General features: G+C 60.3%; 1 pseudogene across 1 annotated transcript; it reads left to right on the forward strand.

The window, feature by feature from the left end:
* Positions 1-4,631: 4,631 nt before the first annotated feature.
* On the forward strand, positions 4,632-11,012 carry LOC309616968 (thimet oligopeptidase-like; annotated as a pseudogene). The gene is made up of 7 exons: positions 4,632-4,656; positions 7,568-7,726; positions 7,927-8,302; positions 8,382-8,577; positions 9,748-9,868; positions 10,505-10,643; positions 10,857-11,012. The product of its transcript is annotated as a thimet oligopeptidase-like (transcript).
* The last annotated feature ends 480 nt before the right edge of the window (positions 11,013-11,492 follow it).

Consider the following 11,492-nt stretch of genomic DNA (forward strand, 5'->3'; position numbering starts at 1 on the left):
TTGATACCTTGAAAGTTTTGAGGAGGACTGGTCAGGTGTTTTGTCCCTCAATTTGTTAGTCTGTTTGTTTTCTGATGTTTTCTTATGGTTGGTCTGGAGTTATGGGGTTTGGGGCGGAAGACCCAGACAGAGATAAAAATGCCATTCTCCTCAGGTCACATCAAGGATACACACCATCAACGGGACTTATGACAAACGATTTTACCCTTGATCACCTGGCCAGTATCGTCTTTTTTTTCTTGCTGCGTTGGGTCTTCGTTGCGTGTGGGCTTCTGTAGTTGTGGCACGGGGGCTCAGTAGTTCTGGCTCCCAGGATCTAGAGTGCAGGCTCAGTAGTTGTGGCCCACGGGCTTAGTTGATCTGCGGCACCTGGGATCTTCCCGGACCAGGGCTTGAACCTGTGTCCCCTGCATTGGCAGGCGGATTCTTTTCTTTTCTTTTTTTCTTTTGCAACCAAAACGTTAATCCCAAGGATTCTCACAAAACATATTACAAATGACAGCATGAAAAAAAAAATTGCACAGTAACTCAAAGTTCAGCTCTACAATATACTCTTAATCTGGCAGGACATTGGTATCTTGATAATCTCAAATTTCCAAAAAATATTACAAAGAGCTATGTATTCATGTACAGCAATCACAGAGGGGACGTATGACCTAACTCAAAGGTAAACTAACTTCCTTGAAACTTCTTAGATTTTAAACTCCCTGGACAATCTCTTGTCCGGTGTGAAGACTAGTGGAATTTTTAAACCTCTAATCTAGGGTAAGGGTGCGGCTTTCATTTTTACCTGCTGGCTTGGGTTCACAGCACCTTTTAAAGACTGCTTGCTTAACTACAGCTGCATACCATATCCCAGCTACAGAAAGTCTTTTCAATGTTTGCCAGTGTTGTTTCCATAATAGTAAACATCACACTTTAGGTGGGCAGGAGTTAGAGTTTTATTATCAGTCTAGGCAAGACCAAAAATTCAAAGCAAGTTCAATTTTGCTTAAGGGAACATTGTAAGGTAACAATTCTTCATATTACATGCCTCCCAGGACCCATTTCAAACCATAGAGAATGACACCTTTATGTGTCACTGTCCCAAGAGACAAACAAATGTGAACAACTAAAACATTTAAAAAGTGCACCAAGCTTCGGAAGTCTCAAACAAAACTTGAATTTTCTGTACATACTCCTGCCAAATGAAGTTATTGCCTGTACACCACTCCTCTTGCAAAGTGGTCTTCTATTTCCTTTCATCTGACCTAGATCGGCTAGGAGACCTAGAGAAAGATCAGGACGGCTTGTGATTTCTCTCTTGGGACAGGGATCTCTCTCTTCTCCTATATCTAGAAAGGGACCTGCTCTGGCTGACGGAGAAGGCTCTCCATCTTGGAGATGTGCGGGAGGTGGAGGACTCCTCCTCCCATAATCATCTCGAGGGCGACGACCCCAAGAAGGAGGCGGTCACGATTTCGACTTCTCTTTTCCCCATTCGACAGGTCCACTCTTACTCGGCAGCCACATAGTGTTCTCCCATCTAGTTCTCGGACAGCATCGGCTGCATCTCGGGGATCTTCACATTCAACGAGAGCGAAGCCGGGAGGGTTTTTAGCACCCCACACACTTCAGAGTGGTCCATAATAGCCTAAAGCTCGTTCCAATTCAGCCTTGTTACCACTGTTTCCAAGATTCCCTACATAAACTTTACAGTCCAACGGACAGGAATCACGTTGCAAGACCCTCATGGCTCCTGGGTTTCACGGGCCACAGGGTGGTCCCGGGCCTCTAGAATCTGGTAGCTGAATCTGCTCGCACAAGCTGTCCTGTGGGGATGCGTTTTCCCCTATGTGTCCAGCCCGGGGCCCTGCTCTCTTGGCCCGGCCTCCCGGGTGAGAGGGTGAACCCCAGCTCCCTGGAGCAGACACTCAGAGCCCTGGTGACCGGACTCACGGCTGACGGGGCTGGAGCGGCGGCTGGACACGTGTGGCCAGCCTGGTGGTGTTTGGCCCCGTCTGCAGTTCCAGTTCCAGCTGAGAAAGAGCCTCCCTGTGTTACTTTCTCCTGGTTGTGTAAGGATCCCCGGTGTCATTTGACAGAAATGTAGACGGTGTGTTCTTTCTCTCTTTTCTCCCTGCTTCCTCTCCTCCCTCGCTGCCTCCCTCTCTCCCTGTACCTCTTTCCCTGTTCCGCTCTCCCTCTACCTCTTTCCCACTCCCTCTCTCGCTCTCCCTCTGTCTCTTCCTCTCTCCCTCCCTCTCTCCCTCTCCCTCCCTCTCCCTCTCTCTTTCCTCTCCCTATCTCCCTCTCTCCTCTCTCCCTCTTCCCTCTTCCTCTCCCTCTTCCCTCTGCCTCTTTCCTCTGCCTCTTTCCTCTCCCTCTTCCCTCTCCTCTTTCCCTCTCCTTCTCTCCCTCCCCCTCTCTCCCTCTCCCTCTCTCCCCCCTCTCTCTCCCTCTTCCTCTCTCCCTCTCCCCTGTCTCTGCCTCTCCCTCCGTCTCTCCCTCTGGGAGGGAGTGAGGGAGATGGAGAGATGGAGGGAGCGGGAGAGTTGGAGGGAGAGGGAGAGGGAGAGGGAGAAGAGGGAGGAGAGGGAGGGAGGAGACGTCTCTCCCTCCCTCCCTCCCTCTGCCTCCCTCCCTCTCCTCCCTTTCCCTCTCCCTCCGTCTCTCCGTCTCCCTCACTCCCTCTCAGAGAGGGAGAGACGGAGGGAGAGGCAAAGACAAGGGAGAGGGGGAGAGGGGGAGAGGGAGAGAGGGAGGGGGAGAGAGAGGGGGGAGAGAGGGAGAGCTCTCTTCCTCCCTCCCTCTCCCTCTCTCCTCCTTCTCTCCCTCTCTCCCTCACCCTCTCTCCCTCTCCCTCCCTCCATCACTTTCCCTCCTTCTCCCTCTCCCTCTCTCCCTCCCAGAGAGGGAGAGACAGAGGGAGAGGGAGAGGGGGGAGACAGGGACACGGAGAGGGAGGGAGGGAGGGAGGGAGACAGAGAGGGAAGCAGGCACCCTCTCGCCTTCTCCCTCTCCCTACCTCCTTCTCCGACTCCCCCTCTCCTCTCCCTCTGTCTCTCCCTCTCCCTCCCTCCCTCTAGGAGAGGGAGAGGGAGAGGAAGGGAGGGAGAGGGAGAGAGGGAGGGGAAGGGAGACGGAGAGGGAGAGACGTCTCGCCCTCCTTCCCTCTCCCTCCCTCGCCCTTTCCCTTCCTCTCTCCCTCTCCCTCCCTCTGTCTCACCCTCTCCCTCCCTCTGTCTCTCCCTCTCCCTCACTCCCTCCCAGAGAGGGAGAGATGGAGGGAGAGGGAGAGACGAGGGAGAGGGGGAGAGGGAGAGAGGGAGGGGGGAGAGAGGGAGAGGGAAGAGGGAGAGTGGGAGAGAGGGAGAGAAGGAGGAGAGAGGGAAAGGGAGGAAGAGACCTCTCTCTTTCTCCCTCTCTCCGTCTCTCCCTCTCTCCCCCTCTCTCTCCCTCTCCCTCTCTCCCTCTTCCCTCTCTGCCTCTTCCCTCTGCCTCTTTCCTCTCCCTCTTCCCTCTCCTCTTTCCCTCTCCTTCTCTCCCTCCCCTCTCCCTCTGGGAGGGAGTGAGGGAGATGGAGAGATGGAGGGAGCGGGAGAGTTAGATGGAGAGGGAGAGGGAGAGGGAGAAGAGGGAGGAAAGGGAGGGAGGAAACGTCTCTCCCTCCCTCCCTCCCTCTCCTCCCTCTCCCTCTCCCTCCGTCTCTCCGTCTCCCTCACTCCCTCTCAGAGAGGGAGAGACGGAGGGAGAGGCAAAGACAAGGGAGAGGGGGAGAGGGAGAGAGGGAGGGGGAGAGAGAGGGGGGAGAGAGGGAGAGCTCTCTTCCTCCCTCCCTCTCCCTCTCTCCTCCTTCTCTCCCTCTCTCCCTCACCCTCTCTCCCTCTCCCTCCCTCCATCACTTTCCCTCCTTCTCCCTCTCCCTCTCTCCCTCCCAGAGAGGGAGAGACAGAGGGAGAGGGAGAGGGGGGAGACAGGGACACGGAGAGGGAGGGAGGGAGGGAGGGAGACAGAGAGGGAAGCAGGCACCCTCTCGCCTTCTCCCTCTCCCTACCTCCTTCTCCGACTCCCCCTCTCCTCTCCCTCTGTCTCTCCCTCTCCCTCCCTCCCTCTAGGAGAGGGAGAGGGAGAGGAAGGGAGGGAGAGGGAGAGAGGGAGGGGGAGGGAGACGGAGAGGGAGAGACGGAGAGACGTCTCGTCCTCCTTCCCTCTCCCTCCTTCGCCCTTTCCCTTCCTCTCTCCCTCTCCCTCCCTCTGTCTCACCCTCTCCCTCCCTCTGTCTCTCCCTCTCCCTCCCTCTGTCTCTCCCTCTCCCTCACTCCCTCCCAGAGAGGGAGAGATGGAGGGAGAGGGAGAGACGAGGGAGAGGGGGAGAGGGAGAGAGGGAGGGGGGAGAGAGGGAGAGGGAAGAGGGAGAGTGGGAGAGAGGGAGAGAAGGAGGAGAGAGGGAAAGGGAGGAAGAGACCTCTCTCTTTCTCCCTCTCTCCGTCTCTCCCTCTCTCCCCCTCTCTCTCCCTCTCCCTCTCTCCCTCTTCCCTCTCTGCCTCTTCCCTCTGCTTCTTTCCTCTGCCTCTTTCCTCTCCCTCTTCCCTCTCCTCTTTCCCTCTCCTTCTCTCCCTCCCCTCTCCCTCTGGGAGGGAGTGAGGGAGATGGAGAGATGGAGGAAGCGGAAGAGTTAGACGGAGAGGGAGAAGGAGAGGGAGAAGAGGGAGGAAAGGGAGGGAGGAAACGTCTCTCCCTCCCTCCCTCCCTCTCCTCCTTTTCCCTCTCCCTCCGTCTCTCCGTCTCCCTCACTCCCTCTCAGAGAGGGAGAGACGGAGGGAGAGGCAAAGACAAGGGAGAGGGGGAGAGGGAGAGAGGGAGGGGGAGAGAGAGGGGGGAGAGAGGGAGAGCTCTCTTCCTCCCTCCCTCTCCCTCTCCCCTCCTTCTCTCCCTCTCCCTCCCTCCATCACTTTCCCTCCTTCTCCCTCTCCCTCTCTCCCTCCCAGAGAGGGAGAGACAGAGGGAGAGGGAGAGGGGGGAGACAGGGACACGGAGAGGGAGGGAGGGAGGGAGGGAGACAGAGAGGGAAGCAGGCACCCTCTCGCCTCTCCCTCTCCCTACCTCCTTCTCCGACTCCCCCTCTCCTCTCCCTCTGTCTCTCCCTCTCCCTCCCTCCCTCTAGGAGAGGGAGAGGGAGAGGAAGGGAGGGAGAGGGAGAGAGGGAGGGGGAGGGAGACGGAGAGGGAGAGACGTCTCGTCCTCCTTCCCTCTCCCTCCCTCGCCCTTTCTCTTCCTCTCTCCCTCTCCCTCCCTCTGTCTCACCCTCTCCCTCCCTCTGTCTCTCCCTCTCCCTCACTCCCTCCCAGAGAGGGAGAGATGGAGGGAGAGGGAGAGACGAGGGAGAGGGGGAGAGGGAGAGAGGGAGGGGGGAGGGAGGGAGAGGGAAGAGGGAGAGTGGGAGAGAGGGAGAGAAGGAGGAGAGAGGGAAAGGGAGGAAGAGACCTCTCTCTCTCTCCCTCTCTCCGTCTCTCCCTCTCTCCCCCTCTCTCTCCCTCTCCCTCTCTCCCTCTCCCTTGTCTCTGCCTCTTCGTCTCTCTGTCTCTGGGAGGGAGTGAGGGAGATGGAGAGACGGAGGGAGAGGGAGGAGAGGGAGCGAGGAAGAGGGAGAGAGGGAGGGAGAGAGGGAGGGAGAGAGGGAGGGAGGGAGGGAGGGAGAGATGTCTTTGTCTTTCCCCCCCTCCCTCTATCACTCTCTCCCTCTTCCCCCTCCCTCTCCTGCTCCCTGTCCCTCTCCCTCCCTCTATCCCTCTCTCCCTCTCCCCCCTCCCTCTCCTGCTCCCTGTCCCTCTCCCTCCACCTCCTTCCCTCTCTGGAGAGGGAAGGAGGTGGAGGGAGAGGGAGAGGGAGAGGGAGCACGAGAGGGAGAGAGGGAGAGGGAAAGAGGTATAGGAAGAGCGGAACAGGGAAACAGGGACAGGGAAAGGGGGACAGGGAGAGAGGGAGAGGGAAAGAGGGAGAGGGAGAGGGAGAGCAGAGCAGGGAAACAGGGACAGGGAAAGAGGGAGGCAGAGAGGGAGATGGAAACGGGGAAAGGGAGGGGGGACGGATAGAGGGAGAGGGAGAGAGGGACAGGGAAAGAGAGACAGGGATGGAGGGAGGGAGAGAGGGACAGGACAGGGCAAGAGGGACAGGGAGAGAGGGAGGGAGAGAGGGAGGGAGAGAGGCAGAGGGAGAGATGGAGGGAGAGTGAGAGGCAGGGAGGTAGAGGGAGGGAGGGAGGGAGGGAGACAGAGAGGGAGACAGGGAGAAGGGCTGATGGGGGCTCCCTCCCCCTCCCATCCTCTGCCCACTGCTTTCTCTTTTTTCTGCTTCAACAAACACCAGGCGCCTTTCAGATCAGCCCTGAAGTCAACGTTGATGCTTGGGACGGCCTGACCTCCCCGCTGCCTTCCAGCCCAGGACCACAGCTGGGAGATGAAGTCTGCGGGGCCCTGGGGGGGGGCAGCGGCGGCGGAGGTGGTGGAGGCAGGCACCTCCTCTGACGCCCAATCTCTCCTCCTTTACGAGGCAGCCGCCAGCTCCCCTCCCTGACTCCCCAAGATTTGGGGCCATTTTAATATGTGTCGATAATGCCATGAGCTACTATTTAACTTTTCCACGAGGACCCATCTCCCGAAATGCAGTGGTTTTCAGGCTTGGCTGCACTAGAGAACCCCCAGGGAAAGGAGAGACGTCTGTACCTCCCTCTCTCTCCCTCTCCCTCCGTATCTCCTTCTGGCTCTCTCCCTCTCCTTCTGGGGTGATGCCCGATGAGCTCAGATTCGCAGATGTTCCCCCCATCCCCTCTCTGTGCCTTGCGTGGGGCCTGGGCCTTCTCACTGTGGCCCGGGAACAGCCTCGACATTCAGACATCGGTTCCTGCAAGGACACTTGCGTTTGGTCCATACCGCATGTGGCTGCAGTCTGTGCTTCTCCCGTTTAGCATCTTCAGTAGATGGGGGCTGTGCATGAGCCCTTCATCTTCCCCGCAGACACCACTGGTGCTTGCTCGGCCTCGCGGGTGATGTCCACGGGGGACAGACCTGTGTCCCCACCTTCTTGGGCTGCAGACAGGCCACGTTGGTCCTGTGGTGACTGGGGGCTCCCAGGAGAACCCCACCGCAGACCCAGAGAGGTGGCCCCAGAGAAGGTGGCGTACGCCTGGGGCCAGGCCTCACCAGCCAACCACGGGGCACCTGCAGCAACAGGTCTCTCGCCGTCCAGGGGCTGGGTGTTCGGGCGCCGTGGGGATGAGCTGCTGTCTGCACGGCAGCCAAGTTTGTATTGTTGAGCCCGGGGAGGCCCCTGGGTGGCTCCTGGAGAGCCTGGTCACATTTCTTCCTGCCCTTGGCCTTAGAGCTCATCATGGTTCACGCCGTTTCTGGTTCCAAAAGGACCTGTGTTCATAAAGACCACATGTTAGGACAGCACCAAAGTGTCTAGAAATCCAGGCCAGGAGGAGGAGGGAGGGGGTTTGGCTGTGCCCGCCAGTGGCCTGAGAGCCCTCCCACCCACAGAGACCTGGCCCGGGGCCTGTGGGGAGGGCGTGGCCCACGGTCCCCAGCGCTGGCTGTCTCTGGGTTCCAGGAGAACTGCGCGATCCTCGGGGAGCTGGTAAGGCTGCAGGCTCAGAAGTCCCGCCTGCTGGGATTCAGCACGCGTGCCGACTCTGTGCTGGAGATGAACATGGCCAAGACCAGCCAGGTGGTGGCCACTTTCCTAGGTAACCCCGCCTCCCCGAGTCCCAGTGGGGACGGGGGTCAGGTGGACCTTGACTGGACGTGGTGCTGCCTGAGACCCCACTGTGTCAGCCCTTGGGGGTCGCCTTCCCCAACCCTTCATTCTGCCTCGAGGGGCGTGGGGTGGGGGGCGGCTGGGCGGTTGCCACAGGGACATAGCTGAGCCTCTCCCCTCCGCCCGCAGATGAGCTGGCCCAGAAGCTGAAGCCCCTCGGGGAGCAGGAGCGGCCCTGATCCTGGAGCTAAAGAAGGCTGAGTGCCAGAGGCGGGGCCTGCACTTTGATGGGCCCATCAACGTCTAGGACCTGCGCTACTACATGAACCAGGGGGAGGAGACGCGCTACCACGTGGACCAGTACCTGCTCAATGAGTCCTTCCCCATGCAGGTGGTCACGCGCGGGCGGCTGGGCATCTCCCAGGAGCTGCTGGGGCTGACCTTCGACCTGGAGGAAGGCGCCAACATGCGTCACGAAGATGAAGATGTGAGGCTCTACACGGTCCGGGACGTGGCCTCGGGCAAGGTCATCCATCAGCAAGTTCTACCTGGACCTCTACCCTCGGTGCATGCGTGGGGGAACCTGTCGGCCGTGGGCTGGGGCTCCTCTGTGGTAGTGGGGCCTCACCCGCGTCCCTCCCCAGGGAAGGGAAGTCCGGGCACATGGCCTGCTTTGGCCTGCAGCCGGGCTGCCTGCAGCAGGACGGGAGGCGCCAGATTGCCATCGCGGCCATGGTGGCCAACTTCACCAAGCCTACGCCCAACCCGCCCTCCCTGTTCCAGCATGATGAGCTGGAGACCTACTTCCATGAGTTCTGGCAAGCGATGCACCAGCTCCGCTCCCAGGAGGGTGCGGGCGAGGGGCTGAAGGCAGGGGGCGGGGAGGGCCCGGGCTCTCCCGTGGTCCTCAGGCAGGCCCTCGCCACGGGATTCTTCCGCTGATGTCACCCCGCACGAGGAGACGCCCTCGGTGTCAGTTTCCATCATCAAACCCCACGCACTGGGCGCGTAAACAATGGAAGTGGATGTCCTCGAGACTCTGGAGGCTGGAAGTCCCAGATCAAGGAGTCAGGACTGGTTCCCTGCATGTTAAATACAGGTATTCAAGAGTTGCCTTTAAAAAAGACAAAATAGAAGAAAGGAACGTTGCATGCAAGGCTGGTGAGTGATGAGTGATGAGAACCAGAGGTTAGGCTCTGGGGCCGGGAGCACCACGCCCTGTGAGGCCCTGGGGCTGCTGCCAGTCTCGGTGGAGGCTCAGCAAGTCCCAGTGACTTCCCAATGTGGGGGGGGTCCCCAGATGAGCGTCTGGGCCCAGGACCCAGTGCTCGTTCAGTCTTCCTGCAGTCAGCCCTTCGTCCTGAGAGCGATGCTCTCACAGACTGCAACCGGAGCGCGTGGGGACACTTTACTGAGCTGTGCAGCCGTCACTACTGCCCTGTTCTGGAACATTTCCCTCACCCCAAAAAGGTCCCTCACGCCCTTAGTTATCATTCCCTCCCCTCCCCTGTCCCTGACAACCAGGAACCCACTCTGACTCTGTGGATCTACCTGTTCTGGACGTTTCCCCTCAGTGGGGTCACACCCTGTGTGTCCTTCTGTGTCTGACTTCTCTCGCTGAGCACCGTGTTCTCACGGTGCATCCACGTGGCAGCGAGTGGCAGGGCTTCACACCTTTGCGTGGTCGAGGGCCGGAAAAAAGACAAACGAAAAGAAGGGCACGTTGCCTGCGACTCTGGTGACAGCCGGGGATGAGAACCAGAGGGTAGGCTCTGGGGCCGGGAGCGCCGCGCCCTGTGAAGCCCTGGCGCTGCTGCCAGTCTCGGCGGGGCACGAGCAGCGCCGTCCCCCAGGAGCTGCTGGACAAGCTCATCAAGTCCCGGCTGGCCAACCCCCGTGCGGCCGGGCCGAGGGAAAGGAAAGGGGCTCCCGGACCGCCCGGCTGGAAAGCGCGGCCTGGACACAGTGCCAGCGCCCCCGTCTCCTTCCTCCCACCCTCCAGGCCTCTTCAACCTGCGCCAGATCGTCCTGGCCAAGGTGGACCAGGCCCTGCACACGCAGACGCCCTCGGACCCGGCCTAGGACAATGCCCGCCTCTGCCAGGAGATCCTCGGGGTCCCAGCCACGCCAGGTAGCCAAGCGCACGCCGGGCCCACCTTAGCGGTCGGTTGGCGGCTACTGCCCAGGTCAAGAGGATCCTCTGGTGGTGTGTGAAGGGGGACCGACTGACGGGCTCTGGTCGAGGCTCGCTGACCTCTGGCCTCTTCCTGCCTGGGTTCCTGGGCTGGTCCCTCCAGCTGTGGCCCGCGGAGTCCGAGGGTGGGCTGGGCGTATCTGCACGTGCTTTCTGGAGAGCCTGGAAGAGGCAGGAGAGGGCTTCATACCCCGGACGGAACGCGTCGACGAGGTTTGCCCGTGCGTGTCGGTGCGGAGACGCAGTTCACTCCCTCGTGAGCGCTTTAACCCGCGCTCTCCCCGTGCTGGAGGGCGAGCCCTGACTCATCCCTCGGAGCCTCGGGCAGCTGTCCCTGTAAGAGGCTTAGGGGTGAACCCTCGTGAGCTTCAGCAGAAAGTCGGCAAAGATTGATTTGTGTCCCTCCACTGAGTTGCCCGCAAGGTCCCCGTTTTCTAGAAGTGTTGGGCCAATACTCCCTCTAGTGGCAGGGGACTCAGACAGGGCTGCTTTGAGGCCCCAAGCTCTGGGCTCTGGGGAAGGGGCACGGAGCGGCCAGGGGGCCGGGCAGGAGCCTCTCCGCGTGTGTCCCAGGGACCCACCTGCCTGCGACCTTCGGCCACCTGGCAGGAAGCTACGACGCCCAGTCCTATGGCTACCTGTGCAGCGAGGTGTACTCCGCGGACACGGTCCACACACTCGTTTCAAGCAGGAGGGCGTCCTGAGTGGCAAGGTGAGAGGCCGGCCTGCCGTGCAGACCAACACGGAGGTCCTTGGCCTGGGCCTAGATGCTTGTGCCGCCCGCCTGGGCCTGCCAGGCTCTGAGGGCCCTGCCCAGAACCCCCTGCTCCCCTGCCCTTTGTTGAGTCACAGCAGAGGTGGCCACACCCACACCCTCCGTGAAGGGGGTGCTCCACCCTCCTGCAGCCCCGCCCCCTCTCCTCAGGTTGCCATGGACTACAGAAGCTGCATTCTGAGGCCAGGGGGCTCCGAGGATGCCAAGGGCATGGTGAAGCTCTTCCTGGGTTGTGACCCCATGCAGGACGCCTTCCTCCTGAGCAAAGGGCTGCAGGTTGAGGGCTGCAAGCCGCCGGCCTGCTGACGGCACGGGGTTTTGCCCCCCCGGGCGGGCCGGGTGCCTTAGCGCCCCGTCGGGGCGGGGGAGGGGCCGTGTGTCCTCCCAGCCCCCGAGTCCCCGGCGGCCGGCCTAGGCCAAAAGTCTCCACCTGGAAGTGTCTGGAAAGCCTGGCATCAAGGCTCCCCCTTGTTGCACTAATGCAATCCCTTCCTGGGGAGCTTTCCTGGTAACAAAACGGTTCTTTGAAAACGCAGCCATTAATAAAAAAGACTCTACTCCTGGTCTCTGCCTGCCGTCCCTTCCACCACAGGAGTGGCATGGGGGCCGTCACACTGGGGGGAGTTCTGACCTTGGTCGGGGATCAGCCCTGGGGCCGTGGGGACGCGTCTGGGTCACTGGGAGACGGCTGAGCTGTGGGGTGAGTTCAGACGGGGATGGTGCCCCGCACCCCGACCGGGCAGGCTCTCCAGTGAGGGGGTGTCAGTTTCCTGCCGGCCTCTCGCC

Source organism: Balaenoptera borealis, assembly GCF_965194805.1.
Source record: "Balaenoptera borealis genome assembly, chromosome: 1".
NCBI classification, from domain to species: Eukaryota; Metazoa; Chordata; class Mammalia; order Artiodactyla; family Balaenopteridae; genus Balaenoptera; species Balaenoptera borealis.